Source organism: Mustela nigripes, chromosome 6, assembly GCF_022355385.1.
Source record: "Mustela nigripes isolate SB6536 chromosome 6, MUSNIG.SB6536, whole genome shotgun sequence".
Taxonomy (NCBI): Eukaryota; Metazoa; Chordata; class Mammalia; order Carnivora; family Mustelidae; genus Mustela; species Mustela nigripes.
The window spans coordinates 13,153,108-13,169,412 of NC_081562.1; the positions used below are offsets into that span (position 1 = coordinate 13,153,108).

Sequence of the window (16,305 nt, forward strand, 5' to 3'; positions counted from 1 at the left end):
ATCTGATTTTAAATGGGTCACTTAGGAGGGAACAGATTGTCTCTTCTACATTGAATCCATCCCCCCGGTGACCCTGTTTAATGGGGATGGATTTTTCTTGTCCCTGAGCTGATATACCTCGGTTGAGCAGGTTTCTGTTGAACTCTGAATCCGTGAATTTTGTCACTCAGTCCATTACAATGATCTCCTGAGGGAGCAAAATAGCAGTTTCTATTTTCCGTGAATGTCACAGGAAGTTTTACAGGGTCTTATGTAAGTTCCCCAAGAGAGCACTCAGGCTTCTGCTTCCTTCTTGGTGGGGGGTGGGGTGGGGGATGATGTGAGGCAGCAGGTGGGGTGGTCACCTCCCCTAAATGCAGGTTGGTCCCTCTCCGACACAGGTGGAAACCCAAAGTGCTTATTCACTCTGTGGATGCAATCACTTCAGGCTCATTTTTCTCTTTACCTCTCTTGTCTTCCCTCCCCAGGAGTCAGCTTTGGTAGACTTAAGGGAAGGTTCTAAATTGGGAAAGGAATAAGTGGTGTTTTCTTTTTGCATCTCTCACAAATGGGTGGCATGAATGAATTACTCACAGGCATGCGTCCTCACTGGGGATTAAACACAACAACAAAACCTGGCTTTAAGGTTTCACACATCTTAGTGTACCTTTATATTTCAAGAGTGTTTTACTTCAGTGAAAATTGTTTGAGGAGAGCACACATTTATCGAGGCTGGCCCTGTTAATTCTATACCAGGAAGAAAACTAATTGAAACAGAGAGGCAGAAGTCGTCAAGATTTAGACGTTAGTGGGATTTCAAGTAGCAGCAAGGACAGGAAACAAATCGGCCCAGTGGGAGAGGGAGATTTTTCAAAGCAAATGTTGGATCACTCCGGAGTGGGCAGTCGTCCACTGACAGGTGTGGGTCCTTTTCCTTCATGTAGTGAAGTGTGTTTGCTAGTGGGTTAACTTTCTGGTGTGAGGTAATGCAGATCACATTGGCTTTTAAACCAGAACTGTAAGGGCCTTGGAAATGAAAGTCAGATTTTCTGGTGTCCTCCTAGGTCCCAGCAAGCTTCCATCTCATTGCGGTGGGGGGGCGGGGGAGGGGGATCTGAAGGTTTCCTTGGGGTTCTGGGTTCCTGAGCTGTGCTTTATTTAACGTGGATGCAGAATGCAGGAGTGTCTCCATCCTTCAGCCACCTACAGTGGTAGGACACTAGGGGGACTAGTCTTCTATTCCACCACCAAGGAAGAAAAAAAACACAAGGACCCATGTTACAAAAGGCTGTGGTTTATCTTTAGGGTTCACGAACTTGACTTTTTGGTACTTGATGTAAGCTTGCATGAATGAGTGGATTCCAAATGCTTGAACGATGAGCCTGATCACATCTAAATTGTCTTTTGGACAAGTCAGGACTGGTTAACTGCAAAGTTCTGAGCATATGAGGGTTACACATTTTTGGGAGACAGAACCTCCTGCAGAGTCCGTCCTTTGGGCATAAGACCGTGCTAACTTTGTGTTCCTTGAAGGTTTGTAATCAGAACTGCCCTTTTTCGGCGGGGAGGGGGGGGGTGTTGGATGGCATGTCACCTAGAGTCTTCATAAAAATCACATAAAATCATCCATTCTAAATGGTCTCTAAAATCAACTCTGTCAAACTTGAAATTTCTCACTGTCATCCTTTAAAAATACATACCTTGTATTTTTGCACATATAACCTCTGACGGTCAGGTATGCACTTCTGTCTCAGATGGCTCTCTGCACTTTTAACAGCATTAAATCGTTAGCGCCTAGGTTTCTTTCAGCAGAACTGGAAGATAATTCTATTTTGCTGAGGAACAAAGCCCCATTGCCCAGGCTTTACCCACGTGTCCAAATCTTATCAGAGCTGATTCCAGAGGTGAGCAGCCAGAGTCCAAGAAGAGATTGCCCTGTTCAGAATACTGGCACCAGAAAAGGCAGATGTCACAGATTTAGGATTCACAGTTTTCTAAAAGCCCCAACTCAGCATATGGAATTAGATTCAGTGTTTGGAACCTGTGAACCTCCGTGAGTTATTACATTTTCCTGAACTCTGGGGTCCGGTAGACACATTGGTGATCTTTTACCCATATGTGTAGTGCATATTTAGGTACTTTAAAGGGAACTATTGTTGTGGTCTAAGGAAAATGGTCAGCATAAAGCTTTATTTCTGCTATTAAAGCTTTATAGATTGATTCTCATAGGCACAGTATAGCCAAGGGGTAAGAGATTGGAGCAGGAAAATACTATTAAATTTACCATTGAGCATCAACTAGTGAAAACCGGTCTCGGAAAAGATATATACTGTGGTCCTAAGGCATGAATGAAGTTTTGTAAATTCCAGGGAAGCCAGGTGCCAGAGGGCGAGTAAGGAATTGAGGCAGAATTCCGGTCTTCTTTAGGGTCTGTGGATAATGGAAGGCGTCTTTGAGCCAGAGTTCTTGAAGAGTAAGGAACACACAAGGTCCGGGTTGGGGAGGGCTAAGTAAGTTCCAGGGGACTGAGAGCTCCAGGCACCCCGCCACCGACACCCTTGAGCAACACGGACAGCTCACAGGAGCAGCAACTGGTGTTGAGGCTTTGCTGCTCTCCTCCCGTATATTTGACATTGAGAGGTCCTCCGGCCCCTCCCTTCCGCTCTGAGCACGTTTGACTCTTGGAGGGCAGTAGGCAGCAGCCAGTAAAGTTACAGCGTAAGCAAATGTATTTTAGAAGACGTTTCTCCTTTTAACACGACAAATAATAAGTGAACATCTATTACGTGGCAGGTGCCGCGCTCCGCATGGAGGCTACAGGGGTTTCACATTTCGTTCAGGGAGGCGGAAGTCCGGGGAATGAACCATCATCACGAGCTAAGTGCTGTTGTATGGGTCTGCGCAAAGGATGAGTTCGAGTTTGCTGGAGGAGTAGTGAGGAAGGGGGACCCAGGTAGAAAGAACAGTATGGAAACCTTAAAATATGTACTGTTTATGGAGAACAGTCGTTAGTTAAGGTGGCTGGAAAGTGTTCTGGGAGAGGGGAAGCCTGGTGTTCCAAGGGAGATCATTTAATAGGGTTCCATGCTGGGGACTGGCTTCATGCTCCATGACAAGAATGGTTTCTGGACAAGATCCAAGAGCACTAGTTGCTTATCCCACATTGTTAATAAAAACAGGGAAAGGAATTTTCTTTTTTGTCCTTTATCCTTCTACATTGAGCACTTGGCCAGTTCTCTAAAAAAACGGTTAGAATGCAAATAAAGAAAGGGTCCCTTATCAACCGTAAGTCCGCCCTCGTGTGTATGTGCATTCCATCTGGGGCTTTCATTCTGTGATTCTGCTGCAGTAGGAGAAATGACAATGTTACTTGACAAATGATACAGTATGGGGGAAAAGTCCTCTCTGAGAACAAATTCCATTTTGTCAGATCGGCTTCTGGGCAGAGTTATGGCCGTGTTTAGTACTAGAACGAGGTTCTCGTACTTGAATCAGTTCACTTCTAGTCTAAACTTTCTTTGCTGTTGGAAAAGGAAGAGTTGAATGATGAGGATGAGGGTGTGTGCGTGCCTGTGTGTGTGTGTGTGTGTGTTGTGGGGTGAGAAAACTATAGTGGAGAAGAGACGAGACACTAACTGCTGAAGGATGTTAGGGAGAAAGGAGAATATCATCTGTAGCACTGAGCCCCAGGGCACAATATATTTGTTTGTTTGTTTGTTTGTTTGCCTGTATCATTGCTTGCGTTGAGTGGGAGGCAGGGTGGTTTAAGTAAAATCAGGAGATTTGGGTCTAGATTGCATCATCTGCTGCTAACTTGCTGTGTGACTTTAGAATACTGCTTGACCTCTCTGGGCTTCAGGCATTGAGTCTATACATCAGCTCTGTACCTTGCAACTAGGAATTTAGGGCCCAGAGAGGGAATGGGTTTGCCTAAGTTAGTGGCAAAGCCCCCATTGTTTAGGATTTCTAGCTCTGAAATGGGAAAAGGCCTGACCAGTTCACAGGTATACTCTGCTTTGAAATACAAAATACCACAGGTAGACAATGCTGAAGAAAAGAAGCACAAGTCTTTCCTGTGTTGCTTATAGATTCTCTGATCTCTCTCTCTGATATATTAGGCCATTCACACATAAGCATTTAGACTTGCCTGCTAACTTCATAAATAATATGAGAACCAGTTGTTTTTGATGTTACTTGTTCTTTGAGAACTACTTGAGAATTAAGTACGTCGTGATAAAAAGCAATGCTGAAAATTTTGATTGTTTCTAGTTGACCCTTGGGGATTTTGCAAACTCTGGACTCTATCGTGGAAAGGGGAGGTGGAGTGTGGTTTACCTGGGAGGCAAGTTCTTGGTTGAGTGTGAGGGAGGGATGTTTGGAAGAAAAAATGGGTGCAGAAAAGCAATCGTGTAGATGCATAAGTTGGGAAAAATGAAAACCAATTTAATTTTATGCCTCCACATTTGTGTTCTAGAAAGAAGTGTTCTCACTACTCAGGCATTGATCTCCTGGCTATAGAGGGCAGTGCTTATTGGAAAGAGGAGAGTGAAAGTGAGTGTAATGTAGACATGAGGGTTGTTGTTGTTTTTGACGTTAGTGTTTCAATATTGATGCTAAGTATAGGAGTGCCCTATTTTAGCAGAATTTGGCTTCTCAAATCTGATTTTAAAGGCAAACACTTTAAGATAAGTAATTGGGGTACAAAAGATTCTTACTTTACAGAAGGGATTCATAAAAGGCTCTATTTAATAGCTAGTTCCTTTATTGTATTTCAAATTACTTGATTAAGACAATCGTGATGGATGCTTTTGGGAGTCTTATCCATTACCCGAAACCTAGGATTTTTTAATACAAACTTTTTAAATGTTTTAACATATAAATCCCCACATTCACCTGCCAGGGACCCTAATATGGAACTGTGTTACTGAAAGAAGTCTGGTAGTTATATCAACTTCCATAACCACTAGCCAGTACCTAGTGTTCCCTTACTTCCCCATTACTTGGAGGGAGATTTACTTGTTTAACTGCTTTTCTTTCTGGGGATAGCCCTCACCTTCCCGAGCTCCTAAACTGCCCCTACTGAGTTTCTACCTCTAAGAATATATCAAGAACAGAAGTGGTTTAAAAAGTGAAATTGGGGGGGCACCTGAGTGGCGCAGTGGGTTAAAGCCTCTGCCTTCGCTCAGGTCATGATCTCAGGGTCCTGGGATTGAGCCCCGCATTGGGCTCTGCTCAGCGGGGGTCCTGCTTCCTCCCCCACCCTACGCCTGCCTCTCTGCCTACTTGTGATCTCTGTCAAATGAATAAATAAAATCTTTAAAAAAAAAAATCTTTAAAAAAAAAAAAGTGAAATTAGATATTGGGACTCCTGGGTGTGTCAGTCGGTTAAGCGTCTGCCTTGGGCTCAGCTCCTGATCTCAGTGTCCTGGGATCTGGGTCCCACTTCTCCTGGTCCCTGCTCAGCGGGGAGTCCGCATCTCCCTCTCCCTCTGCCCTTCCCCACCACTCCTGCATGCTTTCTGGCTCTCTGTCTCTTTCTTTCTCATATACAGTTTAAAAATCCTTAAAAATTTTTTTTAAAAATTAGGTAAGAGTTTCTAGGATTCTGAGCTTTCATAATTGCGGAGACATGGAATTAATCGGCTTCTGCGCGTAGGTATACAGGAGACGGGATAAACGGAGGAGACGTGCGGCATCTTGCGAGCCTGCTGGCTCTTCCTTCGCTGCAGCTGAGATATGTAGGGCTTTTTGGGGTTTTGTTCCTTTATCTCTTACGAAAGTTTCCAGAAAAGAATTTGTTCGAAGAGTGACATCAAATGTAAGGCGTTTGAGGCTCCACACGTAATTTGGGGCAACCTGGAGTTGTAGATAATCACAGGCTGGGGCTGGAATGGAAAGTGCCCACAGCACCAGTTATTTTAGCCTCTCACCTCGCATTATGGGGCTGCGCTTTGGACGGGCAGCAAATGCAGATGGAGACGGAGCTCTGGCTACTGGGAGAGGTTTGCTCTTCACGTGGCCCTTGTTTGAAGTACCAAGGCCAGTCGGGAAGAAAGGGCTTGCTGATCTTTCCACGGAAGAAGCGGTAGAATTTAGAGGGATTTACAACAGAACATAGACATGTGAGCATTTCTTTTTTCCTGGTTTTTGTTGTTGTTGTTGTTTTGTTTGTTTGTTTGTTAATTTAAACCCAGCTGGGAATCATGGGCTCTCCAGTGTGATTGTGTGTGGTTAGGGATTGCCTTGAATACATCGGTCACCTATTTTATTATTGAATAAGGTTAACATTTCCGTGGCTCCTAGGAAACATTCCCCTCACCTTTTGTTTCCAGAACAGTTGCTTAGATCCTTAATATGCTAGCCTCTTTGATGGATGTCAGCGCTCATCTGAGGAATGGCATTTCCTGGTTGTCTCCGGAGCCAAGGGAGGTGCACAGGCAGAGTGATCAGCCCGATAGGGCTTTTCCGCTGCCTGCAGGCACGGCGCCCTGTGCTTAGTAGGTCTGCGCGAAATAAGGAGTGTGGCCACACGGAGCAAGTGTTTGCAATGCTCCTCTTGAGGGAAGGGGAGGTGCTGGGAGAGGGAGGGTGCGTGAACACCCGCGGACGTACAGACTGGAGGCCGCTCCAGGAAGATGTTATTTTAGAAATGAGAAGGACATTTCAGGTCAGCAAACTGAATTCTCTTCGGGGTCACTGTTGTGGTTCAAATGCTGATGGCTTTGTAACAAGGCAGAGGGGAGTACAGTCCCCTCAGGCCTGGCGGCTTTCCTTTGCTCTCACTTTGTGGGGATTTGGACTCTTCTGGCACCAGACAAATGGGCGTGCCCTACAGCCTGTCAAACCTACAAGCCAGGTGGCCTGGAAAAGCGTGGATGGTTGCTGATGCTCTTCCCAGTGCTGGGGAGGGTGATTGTGGAGTGACCTGCGGTGAGCTGGGGCGTGTGGCTCCCTGGGAGGAGGAGGAGGAGGAGGAGGAGAGCTTGGGAAAGCTAGGGAAGGCTGGTGCCCTCTGTCTCCTCCGGGAGACCTCTCCACCACCATCTTGGTGTCTGTTCTTTCTCTGTTTTCATGAATCCCTCCCCCCTGGGCTTTAACATGTGTGATGTTCTCTGCCACAGGGGCAGAGCTGTCGTATGGAGACCCCTCCAGGGCTGGAGGAGACCTTGGACCCCATTGGCCCAGCACCTTCCTTTCACACCTGTGGCTGCTGTGTTCAGGGAGGCACAGAATGATCCGGAGAGGAGGCAGGACCAGAACCCGAGCTTCCCGACCTCCCCATGTGGCCCGTGGCTGTGCCCTCTCCCATGTGTGATTTCTAAGTATCTGTCCCTTCCCTCAGTCGCTCTACATCAGCCTGTTCCACGCCCAAAAGTGTGTTCCTCAGCCCCTCCTCCGTGCCTGGCTCTCTTCCATTGGATCATTTCGTGTCGTGCCAGCCTTGCAGCACGCTGGGCAGTGGGTGCTCTTACTCTCCCACTTGCCGGGTGTGGAAGCTGAGTCTTGCCCGGCTCACACGGCCATGAAGCATGGGGCCAGGGCTCCGCTCAGTCTGCTGTCTCAGTACTGGCCTTGCCCTGGCTTCCCCACCTATCTTCACTGGCCGTCAGCTTAGCTTCCCCACGGTCTACACTCATCATCTGCCCTAGGACTCTGCAGGTCTTCTCTAGTGCTGGCCTATGGGCTGCTGCCTAAAAATGTCCCTTGTTTTCCTCCTTGGTTCTGATGCTGCTTCTCCGTTTACTGGATCAGACTCCTCCATCCTCCCTCCTTTCTCTGTCCGCTCAGCATCTCTCCTGCCTCTAGGCCCCGGGCACTCCGGATATCCTCCATGGCATTTCCTTCACTCCTTCTACATCCACTCAGCCACCACAACTCAGGCAGCATTCACTGAACTCTCGCGGTGTGCAGGTCTCCTCTTGACATTGGAAACCAGAGGTGAGATCACCTTCCACCATTGGTAGCTTTGTCTCGGTGAGGGCAGTGGATGCTAATAAAGGCACGAATGAAGGACAGTGGGCACAGTGTTGGGTGGCATTCTGCTTGAGGGAGTCCAAGAAGAGAATGTTCCCTCTGGGTCTTAGTGAACAGGAGATGGAAGAACAGCATGAGAGGAGGCATTGCCCTTGAAGACTCTGCTTTTCCTCTACAGCTTGACGTTGTTAGTGTCCCGACATGTTTCTTATTCCCTTACTTGTGGGTCAGCTTCTTAAGCACCGTGGCTAGGTCTGCCCTTCCGTGTACCTGTGGGTATGTCTTGTTACACTCCTAGCACTTAGGAATCCTAAAGTAATCAATCATTAGATGAACTCGAAAGCCTGCTGTCCTTGCCCTCAAGAAGCGTCATTGGAGAGATTGAAAGATTGTGTTCTAAGTTAAACAACAATAGAAGACTCAAACGAACGGTTTAGAACAGGAGCAGAAGGCGTGCTGCGCTGCCGTGAATGTCTGGGGATTATCGAGGCTGGATGGGAAGACCGAGGCTGGAGTCTAGCTGCATGAACTCGGTGGAGGTAGGATTTGAGTTGGGTCTTTGGACTCAGGATGGTTAAAATTGGAACAGAAGAATTACAGGGAGGTCGAGGGGCCGGGTTAGGTTGACAAATAGGTATTTCTGGGTTACAGGAATAACCAGCGTGGGTTTCTGTTGGCAGGAAGTTGGAGATGAACTTGGCAAGCTCGGTTAGGGGCTGCGGGCTCTTGGGAGGCAGGGCAGCTTCTGAGCAGGAGGATGGTGTATTCAAAGCTCTGTTTTTGGGGCTCCTGGGTGGCTCTGTCGCTGAAGCATCTGCCTTCGGCTCAGGTCATGATCCCAGAGTCCTGGGATCAAGCCCCGAGTCAGGCTCCCTGCTCAGTGGAGAGCCTACTTCTCCCTCTCCCTCTGCCTTTCCCCATCACTTGTGCTCTCTCTCTCTATCTCAAATAAACAAAATCTTAAAAAAAACAAAAAAACAAAAAAAAACCCAACAACTCTGTTTTAGGAAGATGAGCCTAATAGCAGTATTGGGGTCAGACTGGAGTGGGGAGAGGTAGAAGCTCAGAGGCTGTAGAAGAGGCTCCTTGGTTCACGCATGAAGCTGTGAAGACCGCTGGACGAGAATGGGTACGGTGAGGATGGAAGCTGAGGGGAGCTTCTGAACTTTTCTCTGACCCCCATCCTCGGTACAGAAATCTGAGATGATCTTCATTGCCCACTGGAAAGCGGCTTCATTGGAATAAAGTTTGCTTGTGAAAGTACCAGCAGTTCTTGAAAGAGCACTCTTTCCCTTGGTGAGGCTGGGCGTGAGGATGGGGCTTGGGCTTTTATGGGGGGGGGGGGGTGTTTGTTTCAACGAGCCCAGGGTTACAGAACAGTCTCCTTCCTAGCCTTGGATGACACCCAGTAAGGGTCATGATAGAGACAGTTCTTTTCCTCACGAGTGGTTCCCGGAGTGCCTGCGGCGGGCTGAGAGCAAAACGGCCAGAGCTTGGACATCTGGGCTCCAGATATACTGTAAAAGTGAAGCTGCGCTGAATTTGCCAGGGCTGGTGGTGTTTCTCTGCCCGAGGACGGCCTTGCTGGGAGCTGGCAGTACCCCCCTTTCAGAACTGCTACAGAAGCCATTCTGGATAACTGAGGTTTTCGAGTAGGCTAGCCTGATCCCTTGCAGATAGGAGAGCCTTTATTTTTAATCTTTAAAGAACAAGGGCTTTTCTAGAATGTTCTGTGTGTTTACGCTCAGTGGCTCACACTTGGCCCCTGGAAAACTGGACACATAAAGCTTGTTAGGAACTGGCTCCTGGCTTTGTCAGCAGCCGCATCCTCAGTGCCGACCCTCCAGTGTTTTGTTTTTTCTTTTTCTTACTGGTCATTTTCCCCCAAACCTGCCATGCTGTGCACATACCTCTCCTGCGTGGTAAGCTCTTTCCCTCTGTCTGCCTTAGGACGCCTCTGTTTTTCCTGCACGGCCCAGCTCCGGCAGCCCTTCCTGCCGGGTTTTTCCGATACAGGCGCTGAACTGCACCTGGGCCCCGTGCTGGCCTCTGCTCCTGCACCTCGCGTTGCACACTCGGTGCTGCAGGCTGGCTGCCGGGCCAGAGCGCGGGAGCCCTTCCGCGGAAGAGAGCATCTTAGGATGGCCCCGGGGGGTGGGTGCGGGGAATCTTTGGTGTTTTACCGCACGCTGGACCAGCCTGTCTGCTCCCTGTACCGTGGCAGTGGTGGTTATTTGGGATTTCATTTGCTGTCCAGGCATAATACAAGCCCTTTCTTGCTGAACTGGGGGGGGCGGATTCCAGTCTCCTGCTGGGACATAGGCGTGGATTAGCTTCTGAGGGATTCCCGCGCCTGAAGAGTGCATGCCCCCTTGCCCGTGACCAGCGTGATCAACGTGCGGGTAGAGGTGGAGAAGATGAAAGTGGACAAGGGGCCCTTGCCACCTCTCCAGACCCAGACCTGCCTTTCCCCGGACCCTCCAGGCTCAGCGTTGAAGTTCGGTGGGACAGAGCTTGAAGAACCTTTGTCTCCCCGAGGCTTCCCTTGTCTCGTCCTTCTTGGATGTCGCTGTGGTGCCTTCATCTCATCGTACCCTCTTCTCTCTGCCACCTTAACGTTGCATTTCTCTGCTCTCCCCATTTTCTTGGATCTTCAGCCTCATCTTTCTTCTCACCTTCGGCGTTTTAAACCCTGACGGAGAAGGTCATCCCTTTCCCTCAAGGGGATTCTTCCTGGCTGTGCTGTTGGTCCCTCGGTGCTGATGGAGTCGTTGACCGTGGTTTCTGTTTAACTGGGCTTCACACCCATCGGACGTCCTCGGGAGAACCATTGCAGAGTGGTGTTTGGGGTGGATTGAGAGATTATCCGTGGTGGGGAGGTCTGGGAGGATGGCTGAACTTGGACAGAAACTCAGCCCCAGCACCCAGAGCCACTTTTTCAGATAACCGGCGTGTTTCTCTTGGATGTTTAGGATTGCCTCTAGTACTTGGGGGTCCGTTTCGGTTTTTATCACACTGCCGTTGTAAGCCAGACACTGTGCTGCACGAATAGGTTTGCTTAGCAAATCACGGAAGAGTGATGGATGAACCCCGGGCTTATCAGAGGGTGTGTGAGATCCAGGCACCAGCCACACTTTATAGACTTGCACTTGGCATGACGTTGGTTTCATGGTTCATGAAGCCCTGCTGCTCTTCCAGGGGTGGTCTGACTTAATACACACCAAGGGATGCTTTCTCTGGCTCTTCCGGATTGAGATTTCCCTTTTTGTTCTGCTTGGATTTATCCATGGCTCCTATTGAAACAGCATTTTTGAGCTGATTAAATCTGTTAATGTGTGTGTAATGCTTAGGACAGCCGTACACTGAAGGCACTCGGTAAGTATGAGCTATTGTAATTGTGTTATTATTTAATGTTTCCCTTTCTTTTTATCCTCTCTCCATCACTATGGGGTCTTCACCCGGACTTTCGGACTTACGGTGCTTCTGCTTGGCAGAATAAGGAGACAGATGGCTCCCAGGGACGGGGGAGCAGAGGAAGGGGCCACAAGCTTTGTCTTTCCAGCCCTGTCGAGAGATCTCAGAAAGCTTGCAGAGACCTTGAACATCATGGCAAACCCTAACCCACTCATCACCTGGGGCCATTTCCCCAGAACTTTCTGTCCACCTCGCTCTTTTCTCTTCTTTGGAATTGGCCCTCTGCCTGGAAAAGGAGATGCGACCCGGTCAGTGGGATAGTAGAGGACTCTTCCTTAGCAAGCTGTGCTACAGAGTATTTAAAATAATAGTAGCAGCAATAATGAGGGTAACAATTGTAGCAAATATCCATTGAGTGCTTCTTTGGTGAATAGGAGACACGTTTTCCACGCGTGATGACTTTTAACCCTGCTCAGCTGCGTAGTTCGTTTGACCCACGGGGAAACTGAGGTGCAGAGATGGGGGTTTTGCCCAAGTGTAAAGCCAGAGACTGGAACCCAGTTCGGTCTGTAGAACATACCCTCTTAATCTCTGTCCCGTAATCCACCGGCCCAGGTGTCTTGACACTGGTATGTACGTACCCCTGGGGATACAGGAATGAAGCCTTTCCACAGAGGATGTAGGTGTGGCTGGTTTTAAGGGAACCGGTTTTCAGATTTTCAGTCTCAAATAGGGATCCTCTGAAATTGATTGGACGGAGACCATCCCTCCCAGGTCCACGGATCCTCCTTCCATTTTCCCAGTCATTCCCCCCGACCCCACCTTGTTTATGAAGGCGCAACTCTTACCTAGCACCAGTCTCCCCTGGGACACTGCTCTTGAGTACCAAACCCTTCAGAGGGCCCCAAAGAGAGGAGCTGTTGGAAATGGGTGGGTGGGAACCTTCTGCTAATGCAGGCACGGCCACAAGGCACCCCATTGCACACTCTCTCACCTGTTTACACTTGGGGTTGGAAACAGGACATCTGGGCCCCTTCCTCATGCTAAGGAATGATATACATTTTTCAGATCTCAAAAACATAACTTGCTCTTGAATATTTAAAATGAATGATGGGTCTCAGATGGTTAGGTTCTGTTTTAAAAATGTGATGTGAAAGTTTTATTTTAAAGTGTTACTGTTTATAATATGCCGGGAATTCTGTCCTTAGAAGTGAGTTTATGATGAAAACTTCAGATGTCAGCCTAAAAATAGGCAAGGTGGTGCAAATTTTTCAGATTTCAGAATTCAAAACGAGCTGGATCCTTGTGCTAAGTACTGAAGTTTGGAGTGGACAGTCTCTCAGTTGGTTTCTCCCACGGACCTTTATGCACCTAAATATTTCTTCCCCCCCTAGAATTTCAGGGACATCAGTGTCTCCTAGAGCTCATACATGGCACTCCCGATTAAGCACCCTTGAAATTATATGGATGTTAGTCAAATGTAAACTCAGTTCACATTCTGATGAAACTTCTGTGCATGAAGCGAGACGTGACCATGTATACCGAGTGCCTCAGTGGCTCGGGGAGGACTGTTTGAGACATAAATGATAGAAACCCTGTTCATACTGATGTTAGTGAAAAAAAAAAAAGGAAGGACTTTATCTGCTCAGGTAATGAAAAAAGAGGAAAGCATCAGGCTGTGTTGGATCCACTCAGGAAGTCATTGCTCTGTCTTCTCTCAGCTCTGCTGTCTTGGGTGCTGGCTTCGTTCTCCAGCAGTGACCCCATGGGAAGGCAGGCTGGTCCTCAACCATACATTCTAACCACCGCCCCATTGCAGCCGAGGGAGAGCGGCTCTTCCCCAGTAGATGTGGCGGAAGTCTTGGTCGTGATCTGGTTAGAGGGGTGGAGACCACAGCCCTGGAACGGGTTAGGGGAGAAGCAATCAGTCCTATTTGAATGGCTCAGAAAGTGGGGAGGCTGGGCTAGCAGGAACCTCCAGATGCTCTGTGGGAAGATTAGCATGAAGATCTTAAAAGTTCGGTCAAACCCACCACAAGTCTCTTCTCTAAACCCTTTTATTCTCCAGGGTAGGCTTCCCTTATACTCCCTACCGGCCAGCACTTGCACTGTTTTGATACCCATCTGCCCAGTGACACGGAGACATTAGTGGGACCTTCTGTTTCCTGCTTTGGTAATTGCAAGACTTTTAAGGAAATGGTCAAAAAAAGAAAAAAATATCCCTGATGTAGTATATTTTGTGATTTTTTTTTTTTTTTTTAAAGAGCATTGCTATGTGATTAAAGAAAAGAAATGAGAAAATGTAGAATTTCATGTGCATCATTTTGCTGGGGCTGCCGTAGCAAAGGACCACAGATGGTGTGGGGGCGGAGGGGGTTGCTTACACAACATGTTTATTGCCCTGCCGGTCTAGAGGCTAAAAGTCCAAGTTCAGGGTCTCAGCAAGGTTGTTTTTTTGGAGGCTTCTCTTGGCTTCTCGATGGTTGTTTCCCTGTGTCTTCACATGTTCCCTCTGTGTCTGTCTTGTCCCAATCTCCTCTTCCTGTGAGGACACCAGTCATATCAGATCAGGGCTCCGCCCACCCTAGTGACCTCATTTAACCTTATCATCTCTTTAAAGGCTGTGTCCCCAAATACAGCCAGTCTCTGGGGAATCGGAGGTTAAGCCTTCCCCCTATGAATTTGGTGGGGTGGGGGTGGGGGGGCACAGTTCAGCCCATAACAGCATCGGTTGTTTCTGCTTTGTGAATGGGTTAGTTTTGAAAAATAACGTTGCTGTATAGACCTTGTTTAAAACACAAATTAGTAATAGATTCACCTGCGCAAATGCAGACCAGCCATTGCAGGGCCGTGAGTTTGACTCCGTTTGTTGTTTGGGTATACTTTAACCGTTAATGGGAGTCGAGGGAGGGCCGTGTACTGGTGAGAACTGGTTGTGGGTTGGCTAGCAACGCTTGGGATGGGCTAGTGGGATCTGGACCTTTCCCTTCCTTACCCGTGGCTGCCACTGCGGCTCTGGTTCCAGTGACAACTTCCCCGAAATTCCCGGAGGGTGGACTGTGGTTGTGAAACAAGTTTTAGGACTTTTTAGAGAGCAGGGAAGGAGGCTGTCCTGGGCCAGGAGTCTCCCCTTTGCCCAACAGCCGGTGGCTGGAGCCGGTTTCCTGTCCTCTGTCCGTCGGAGCAGGTGGACCACGTGGCTTGGAACTTGGCCGGTGCCCGGCCTGGTGTGTGTGTATGAGAGTATCTCCTCACCCCGTATTTTGTGTCTCAGGCAGCCGAGTTTGCAGGTGAGGGGTTTTAGGAGTCAGCTCGAACCAAGTCCCCCAAGGGCCACTGTGGTTTCCAAAACTACTTACCATTCACATGCAAGGCTCATCTTTAAACTGCGCAGGTGATGAGCCAGCCCGTGACTCTCCTTGCCGAGTGGCTGTCACTGTTCTCACTCCTGCGTTAATCATTGTTTTAATGTGGCTGGGGTGGTTCGTCCTCCGGTCTGCGGGTGCTTGTCACGGAACGTTGCAGCTGAAAGATGGGCGGAGTAGTAGGCAGCTGCTTGTCAGATCATCTCCTCCTCTCAAAACCCCCCAGATACCCTGCCCAGATGCTGCTCACCTCCCATCCAGAGACTTCTCTGCAGCGGGACGTGGTCCGTTCCCTGGGAGGAGGGTGAAGTTCGGAAAACTCCATCCACATCGTAGGGCCCCTTCGTGTGCCAGGGGGCCACTGCGGGCACGGATTTAGAGATCGTCTTTATGGAAAGCCGGTCACAGCCCCTGGGAGACTGGGACCCAGCAGGGAGAAGTGTTGGCAGAGCACGGTTTCTTGTAACTTGCAGCTCTGGCCGGCGCAGCTTTGGGCGAGGGCTTCCCGCCTCTGTATGGGCTTCCTGGGGCTGCCGTGACTGAGCACCAGCAGTCGGGGGGCCCCGAAACAACAGGAGCGCAGTGTCTGCACGGTTCCCGAAGTGGAGTCTGGAGTCAGGCCACCTGAGGGTGTCTGCAGGGCTGTGCTCGGATGACTCTAGGGGAGGGTCCTGCCTCGCCTCTTCTATGGGTGGGGTTTGCTGGATCCTTGACAGTCCTTGGCTGTCGCTGCTCCGGTCACGCGGCTGATTGCTCCTCGTGTGTCGGCACATCGTCTTCCCACTGTGTGCAGCTCAGTGTCTGGATTTCCCCTGTTTTGGGAGAACACCAGTCCTGTTCCATTAGGACTTACCCCAATGACCTCATCTTAACTGGACTCTTCTTTAAAGACCCTCTTTCCAATTACAGTCGCATCCTGAGGTCCTGGAGCGTAGGACTTCAACGTCTCTTTTTGGGAGGACACAACCCAGCCCATACAGCTCCCTGAGCTTTATTTTCCCTCCTCACAAGGTCCATGATCTATTCCCACCTCCCGCGTAAGGATCAAACACCATCGCTCAGTCAGCACTCTAGAAATGATCTCCCCGGAGTGATGAAGGCAGAATGCCTCATTGGATGTTCGATGGGGTTTATTCCTAGTGTCTGGTAGTGAGCATTTGGATCTGGCACGTGACATGTTCGGTGTGATTTTTCAATTAAAAGTCCTCCAGGGAGTGTGAATGTTTGACCCGAGCTGTGCGTTCGCTGGAAACTCGGAGCAGGTTGGCAGCGGAGTTGCCTGGGGGAGCGCCACCCCCAGGGTGGGGCTGTGTCCTGGTCATGCTGGAGACCTCTGTCGCCTGCTCGTCCTGATCTGCCGGCAGCTCACTGCTGCCCTGCCGTGTGATGTGGACGTACACCCCCCAGACCACCGTCCAGCTCTTACATCTTTCATGGCATGCGTGGGAGTCCGTGGTAGCTCTGTGGGTTTGCTTTCGTGAGTTGTATTTTGATTTCAAAAAAGGTTCACAGGGGCAGAGGCCAAGAATGTTTCTAGAGGCTCTTTTTTGTTTTGTCTTAGTAACTCGCAGTG

The 16,305-nt window shown here is 49.0% G+C and overlaps 1 protein-coding gene across 3 annotated transcripts in view; it reads left to right on the forward strand.

Annotated features, from left to right (window-relative positions):
• The window catches only part of LARGE1 (LARGE xylosyl- and glucuronyltransferase 1), a 524,421-nt gene that overhangs the window by 3,620 nt on the left and 504,496 nt on the right, over positions 1-16,305 (forward strand). The window lies entirely within an intron of this gene.